Source organism: Hylobates moloch, unplaced genomic scaffold (assembly GCF_009828535.3).
Source record: "Hylobates moloch isolate HMO894 unplaced genomic scaffold, HMol_V3 SCAFFOLD_18, whole genome shotgun sequence".
NCBI lineage: Eukaryota > Metazoa > Chordata > Mammalia > Primates > Hylobatidae > Hylobates > Hylobates moloch.
This window is the reverse complement of record NW_026652293.1, coordinates 79697813-79706098: the sequence shown is the minus strand read 5'-3', so window position 1 is coordinate 79706098 and position 8286 is coordinate 79697813. Positions and strand designations below refer to the sequence as shown.

The 8286-nt window shown below is 38.1% G+C and overlaps 1 pseudogene; it reads right to left on the bottom strand.

Moving 5' to 3' along the window:
• Positions 1 to 1822: 1822 nt before the first annotated feature.
• On the bottom strand, positions 1823 to 3399 carry LOC116457624 (heat shock cognate 71 kDa protein-like; annotated as a pseudogene).
• Between the last annotated feature and the right edge of the window lie 4887 nt (positions 3400 to 8286).

Genomic DNA, 8286 nt, shown 5'->3' with positions numbered 1-8286 from the left:
GGGTTGATACAGGCATGCAATGTGAAATAATCACAGCATAGAGAATGGGGCATCTATCCCCTCAAGCATTTATCCTTTGAATCACAAACAATCCAATTACACCCTTTAAATTATTTTAAAATGTACAATTAGATTATTATTGACTATAGCCACCCTGTTATGGCATCAAATAGTAGGTCTTATTCATTGCTTCTAATTATTTTTTGTATCCATTAACAATCCTCACCTCCCCCCAACACACATCCCTCAATGACCCTTCCAGTCTCCGGAAACCATCCTTCTACTCTCTATCTCCATGGATTCAATTGTTTTGATTTTTAGATCTCACAAGTGAGAACATGTGACATTTATCTCTCTGTGCCTGGATTATTTCATTAAACATAATGGTCTCCAGTTCCATTCATGTATTCATGTTGCTGCAAAGGACTGGATCTCTTTTTTTTTTCTTTTTTTTTTTTGCTTAATAATACTCCATTGTGTATATGTACCATGCTTTTTAAGATTTATTTTTTATTTAATAGGTTTTTGGGGAACAGGTGGTGTTTGGTTACATGAATAAATTCTTCAGTGGTGATTTCTGAGATTTTGGTGCACCCGTCACACAAGTAGTGTACACTGTACCCAGTGCGTAGTCATTTATCCCTCATCCCCCTCCCACCCTTTCCCTCAAGTTCCCAAAGTCCATTGTATCATTCTTATGCCTTTGTGTTCTCATAGCTTAGCTCCCACTTATGAGTGAGAATATACGATGTTTGGTTGTCCATTCCTGAGTTACTTTACTTAGAATAATAGTCTCCAATTCCATTCAGGTTGCTGCCAATGCCATTATTTCATTCCTTTTTATGGCTAAGGTAGTATTCCATGGTATATATGTACCACATTTTCTTTATCCATGCGTTGGTTGATGGGACATTTTTTTCTGCAATTGCAAATTGTGCTGTTACAAACATGCATGCGCAAGTATCTTTTTTGTATAATGACTTCTTTTCCTCTGGGTAGATACCCAGTAGCAGGATTGCTGGATCAAATGGTAGATCTACTTTTAGTTTTTAAAGGAATCTCCACATTGTTTTCCATGCTGGTTGTACTAGTTTACATTCCCACCAGCAGTGTAAAAGTGTTCCCATTTCACCACATCCTCACCAACATATATTATTTTTTTACTTTTTTATTATGGCCATTCTTGCAGGAGTGGGGTGGTATTGCATTGCGGTTTTGATGTCTATTTCCCTAATAATTAGTGATGTTGAACATTTTTCCATGTGCTTGTTGGCCATTTGTATATCTTTTTTTGAGAATTCATGTCCTTAGCCCACTTTTTGATGGGATTATTTGTTTTGTTCTTGCTGATTTCTTTGTAGATTCTGGATATTAGTCTTTTGTCACATGTAGAGATTGTGAAAATTTTCTCCCACTCTGTAAGTTGTCTGTTAACTCTGCTGATTCTTTTGCTGTGCCAAAGCTTTTTAGTTTAATTAAGTCCCACCTATTTATCTTTGTTTTTGTTGCATTTGCTTTTGGGTTCTTGGTCATGAAGTCTTTGCCTAAGTCAATGTCTAGAAGGGTTTTACGTTTTTTTATGGCGCCAATTTAAAACAGTTTTTATTTAAGACACTACGTTTTCCAGTTAAAATACAGTATTTATAAAGTGCAGTGTTATTTCCTTCCCCTGTGCATATGTTCCATATTCAAGTATTGAGACTGCCCAGTAACTTACTATAGTAGTTGAACTTTTTTAAAGGGCCACAGAATTTGCTACAAATTTAGGTCCTTCAATGTTTCAAAATGTATGGAGCAATGCTACATCCATACTTGGGTTGGCTTAATCAACCTCTTCAATGGTGGGCCCTGAGGAAGCACCATCAGAGGGAGGAGCTCCACCATCAGGGAATCCCCCAGGCATTCCTCCTGGCATGCCTCCTGCACTCTGGTACACTTGGTAATGATGGAGTTGCAGACTTTCTCCAGCTCTTTCTGCTGATGTTCAAATTCTTCCTTCTCAGCAGTCTGATTCTTATCGAGCCAGTTGATAGTTTTATTACACTTGTCCAGAATCTTCTGTTTGTCTTCATCATTAATCTTGCCTTGAAGTTTCTCATCTTCGACAGTTGCTTTCATGTTGAATGCATATGACTCAAGTGAATTCTTAGATGACACTTCATCCCTCTGCTTCTCATCTTCAGCTTGGTACTTCTCAGCTTCGTGGACCATACATTCAACGTCTTCCTTGCTCAAATGGCCCTTGTCATTAGTGATAGTAATCTTGTTCTCTTTTCCTGTACTCTTGTCCACAGCAGAGACATTAAGGACGCCATTGGCATCAATGTCAAAAGTTACTTCAATCTGAAGAACACCACGGGGTGCAGGAGGTATGCCTGTGAGTTCACACTTGCCAAGCAGGTTTTTATCCTTGGTTGTGGCATGCTCACATTCATAAACCTCTGAATAAGCACACCAGGCTGGTTGCCAGAATAGGTAGTGAAGGTCTGTGTCTGCTTGGTAGGAATGGTAGTATTACGCTTGATGAAGACAGTGATGGCTCCACCAGCAGTTTCAATACCAAGGGAAAGAGGAGAGACATCTAAGAGCAGCAAATCTTGAACATTTTCAGACTTGTCTCCAGATAGGATGGCTGCCTGGACAGCTGCACCATAAGCAAGAGCTTCATCAGGATTGATGCTCTTATTCGGTTCTTTTCCATTGATGAAGTCTTGAGAAGCTTCTGAATCTTGGGGATATGAGTAGAACCACCAAACAGGACAATATCATGAATCGGTGACTTGTCCAGTTTGGCATCTTGAAGGGCTTTCTCTGTGGGGTCTAGGGTGCTATGGAACAGGTCGGCATTCAATTCTTCAAATCAGGCACGGGCACTGGACATATAGAAGTTAATTCCTTCATAGAGAGAATCGATCCCAATACTGGCCTGGGTGCTGGAAGGGAGAGTAGGCTTAGCATGTTCATAAGCAGTATGGGGGCATCTTACAGCTCTCCTGTTCTCACTGATGTCCTTCTTATGCTTGCTCTTGAACTCAGCAATAAAATGGTTGACATTCAGTTGTCAAAGTCTTCTCCACCCAAGTGGGTGTCTCCAGCTGTAGATTTGACTTCAAAGATTCCATCCTCAATAGTAAGGATGGACACATCAAAAGTCCCACCTCACAGGTCAAAGATCAGCACATTTCTTTCAGCTCCAACCTTTTTGTCTAAGCTGTAAGCAATAGCAGCTGCAGTTGGCTCACTGATAATTCTAAGTACATTGAGACCAGCAATAGTTCCAGCATCTTTGGTAGCCTGAGGCTGAGGGTCATTAAAGTAAGCTGGCACTGTGACCACAGCATTGGTAACAGTATTCCCAAGGTATGCTTCTGCAATTTCCTTCATCTTTGTCAGAACCATAGAGGGTACCTCCTCTGGGTAGAAGATTTTGGTCTCAGATTAGTAATTGTTAGTATATTGAAATGGAGTTGATTTTTATGTTCATTTATTCTACAAGTTTGCTGAATTCATTTATTAATCCAAATAGTGTGTGTTTGTAATCATTAGCATTTTCTACATGTAAGACCATGTCACAAGATCATATCAGCTGCAAATTAAGATAAATTTATTTCTTCCTTGCCAATTTGGATGCTTGTATTTCTTCTAGCCTAATTGCTCTGACTAGGTCTTCCAGTACAATGTTGAATGGAGGTGGTGAAAAGCCCCCGTACAGGCCCCAGTGTGTGGTTTTTTCCCCTCCCTGTGTCCATGTGTTCTCATTTCTCAGTTCCCGCTTATAAGTGAGAACATGCGGTGTTTGGTTTTCTGTTCCTATGATAGTTTGCTGAGGATAATGGCTTCCAGATCCATCTATGTCCCTGCAAAGAACATGATGTTCTTCCTTGTTATGGCTGCGTAGTATTCCATGGTGTATGTGTACCACATTTTCTTTATCCAGTCTATCATTGATAGGCATTTGTGTTGGTTCCATGTTTTTGCTATTGTGAATAGTGCTGCAATGAACATATGTGTGCATATATCTTTATAATAGAATGATTTAGATTCCTCTGGTTATATACCCAGTAATGGGATTGCTGGGTCAAATGGTCAAATTGCATTTCTCTAATGATCATTGATGTTGAGCTCTTTTTCGTATGTTTGTTGGGTACATAAATGTCTTGTTTTGAGAAGTGTTTGTTCATGTCCTTTGCCCACTTTTTGATGGAATTTTTTCTTTTTTTCTTGTAAATTTAAGTTCCTTGTAGATTCTGGATATTAGAGCTTTGTCAGATGGATTGATTGCAAAATTTTTCTCCCATTCTGTAGGTTTTCTGTTCACTCTGAAGACAGTTTCTTTTGCTGTGCAGAAGCTCTTTAGTTTAATGAGATCCCATTTGTCAGTCTTTCCTTTTTTGCAATTGCTTTTGATGTTTTTATCATGAAATCTTTGCCTGTGTCTATGTCCTGAATGGTATTGCCTAGATTTTCTTCTATGGTTTTTATTGTTTTGGGTTTTACATTTAAGTCTTTAATCCATCTTGAGTTAATTTTTATATAAGGTGTAAAGAAGAGGTCTAGTTTCAATTCTTTGCATATGGCTAGTCAGTTCTCCCAGCATCATTTATTAAATAGGGAATCTTTTCCCCATTACTTGTTTTTGTCAGGTTTGTCAAAGATCAGATGGTTGTAGGTGTGTAGTCTTATATTGGAGTTCTTTATCCTGTTTCATTGGTCTATGTGTCTGTTTCTGTATCAGTACTTTGTTGTTTTGGTTACTGTAGCCTTGTAGTATAGTTAGAGGTCAAGTACTGTGATGCTCCAGTTTTGTTCTTTTTGCTTAGAATTGTCTTGGCTATTCGGGCTCTTTTTTGCTTCCATATGAATTTTAAAATAGTTTTTTTCTAATTCTATGAAGAATGTCAATGGTAGTTTCATGGAAAAAGGATTTAATCTATAAATTACTTTGGGCACTATGGACATTTTCATAATATTGATTCATCCTATCCATGAGCATGGAATGTTTTTCCATTTGTTTGTGTCCTCTCTGATTTCTTTGGGCAGTAGTTTGTAGTTCTCCTTGAAGAGGTTCATCACTTCCCTTGTTAGTATATTCCTAGATATTTTATTCTCTTTGTAACAATTTTGAACAGGAGTTCATTCATAATTTGGCTCTATGCTCGCCTATTGTTGGTGTATAGGAATGCTAGCGATTTTTGCACATTGATTTTATATCCTGAGACTGCTGAAGTTGCTTATCAGCTTAAGAGGCTTTTGGGCTGAGATGATGGGGTTTTCTAGATATAGAATCATGTCACCTACAAACAAAAATAATTTGACTTCCTCCCTTCCTATTTGAATACACTTCATTTCTTTCTCTTGCCTAATTGCCTTGGCCAGAACATTCAATACTATGTTGAATAAGAGTAGTGAGACAACCATTGTGGAAGTCAGTGTGGCAATTCCTCAGGGATCCAGAACGAGAAATACCATTTGACCCAGCCATCCCATTACTGGGTATATACCCAAAGGAATATAAATCCTGCTTCTATAAAGACACATTCACACATATGTTTATAGCGGCACTATTCACAATAGCAAAGACTTGGAACCAACCCAAAATGTCCAACAACGATAGACTGGATTAAGAAATGTGGCACATATACACCATGGAATACTATGCAACCATAAAAAACGATGAGTTCATGTCCTTTGTAGGGACATGGATGAAACTGGAAATCATCATTCTCAGTAAACTATCGCAAGGACAAAAAACCAAACACCGCATGTTCTCACTCATAGGTGGGAATTGAACAATGAGAACACATGGACACAGGAAGGGGAACATCACACTCTGGGGACTGTTGTGGGGTGGGGGGAGGGGGGAGGGATAGCATTAGGAGATACACCTAATGCTAAATGACGAGTTAATGGGTGCAGCACACCAACATGGCACATGGATATGTATGTAACAAACCTGCACATTGTGCACATGTACCCTAAAACTTAAAGTACAATAATAAAAAAAAAGAAATTAAAGACGATATCAATATATGGAAAAAAAAGAGTAGTGAGAGGGCATTCTTGTCTTATGCCAGTTTTCAAGGGGAATGCTTCCAGCTTTTGCTCACTCAGTATGATATTGGCTGTGGGTTTGTCATATATGGCTCTTATTATATTGAGGTATGTTCTTTCAATACCTAGTTTATTAAGAGTTTTTAACACAAAGTGATGTTGAATTTTATTGAAGGCCTTTTCTGCATTTATTCAATCATGTGGTTTTTGTCTTTGGTTTTGTTTATGTCATAAATTATATTTATTGATTTGCATGTGTTGAACCAACCTTGCATCCTGGGGATGAAGCCACCTTGATTGTTGTGGATAATCTTTTTGATGTGCTGCTGGATTCAGTTCGCCAGTATTTTGTTGAGGATTTTTGCATTGATGTTCATCAGGGATATTGGCCTGAAATTTTCTTTTTTTGTTGTATCTCTGCCAGTTTTTGGTATCAGGATGATACTGGCTTCATAGAATCAATTAGGGAGAGTCCCTCCTTTTCAACTAGAATACTTTCAGCAAAAATGGTAGCAGCTTCTCTTTGTACCTCTGGTAGAATTCAGCCATAAATCTGTCTGGTCCTGGACCTTTTTGGTTGGTAGGCTATTTATTTCTGCCTCAATTTCAGACTTGTTTTTGGTCTATTCAGGGATTCAATTTCCTACTGGTTCAGTCTTGGAAGGGTGTATGTGGCCAGGAATTTATCCGTTTCTTCTACATTACCTAGTTTATGTGCATAGAGGTGTTTATAGTATTCTCTGATAGTTGTTTGTATTCCTGTGGGGTTAATGGTGATATCTCCTTTATCATTTCTGATTGTGTCTATCTGGTTCTCCTCTCTTCTTTATTAGTCTAGCTAGCAGTCTATCTATTTTATTAATTTTTTCAAAAAACCAGCTCCTGGATACATTGATTTTTTGAAGCGTTTCTCATGTCTCTATTTCCTTCAGTTCCACTCTGATCTTGGTTATTTCCTGTCTTTTGCTAGCTTTGATGTTTGTTTGCTCTTGGTTCTCCAGTTCTTTTAGTTTTGATGTTAGGTTGTTGATTTGAGATCTTTCTAGCTTTTTGATATGGGCTTTCAGTGCTATAAATTTCCCTCTTAACACTGCTTTAGTTGCATCCCAGAGATTCTGGTACATTGTCTCTTTGTTCTCATTAGTTTCAAAGAACTTCTTAATTTCTGTCTTAATTTCGTTATTTACCCCAGAGTCGTTCAGGAGTAGGTTGTTCAATTTCTATGTAGTTGTGTGGTTTTGAGTGAGTTTCTTAACCTTGAGTTCTAATTCGATTGTGCTGTGGTCTGAGAGACTGCTTGTTCTGATTTCAGTTCTTTTGCATTTGCTGAGGAGTGTTTTAGTTATGATTATGTGATCAATTTTAGAGTAAGTGCCATGCCTGGTGATGGGAAGAATGTATATTCTGTTGTTTTTGAGTGAAGAGTTCTGTAGATATTAATCAGGGCCACTTGATTCAGAGCTGAGTTCAAGTCCTGAATATCTTTGTTAATTTTCTGTCTCAATAATCTGTCTAATATTATCAGTGGGGTGTTAAAGTCTCCCACTATTATTATGTGGGAGTCGAAGTCTCTTTGAAAGTCTCTAAGAACTTGTTTTATGAATCCGGGTGCTCCTGTATTAGGTGCATGTATATTTAGGATAGTTGGCTCTTGTTGAACTTTACCATTATGTAATACCCTTCTTTTTCGATGTTTGTTAGTTTAAAGCCTGTTTTGTCAGAAACTAAGATTGTGAGCCCTGCTTTTTTCTGTTTTCAATTTGCTTCGTAAATTTTCCTCCATCCCTTTATTTTGAGTCTATGTTTGTCTTTGCATGTGAGATTGACTCTTGAAGACAGTATACCAATGTGGCTTGATTCTTTATCCAGCTTGCCATTCTGGGTCTTTTAATTAGGGCACTTAGCCCATTTACATTTAAGGTTAATATTGTTATTTGTGAAATTGATCCTGTCATCATGATGCTAACTGGTTATTTTGCAGACTTTTTTGTGTGGCCGTGTCATAGTTTCACTGGTCTGTGTACTTCAGTGTGCTTTTGTAGGGGCTGGTACTGGTTTTTCCTTCCCACATTTAATGCTTCTTTCAGGAGCTCTTGCAAGGGAGGCCTGGTGGTGTATTCTCTCAGCATTAGCTTGCCTGAAAAGGATCTTATTTCTCCTTCATTTATGAAGCTTAATTTGGCTGGATACTAAATTCTGGGTTGGAAACTCTTTTCTTTACAGATGTTTAATATT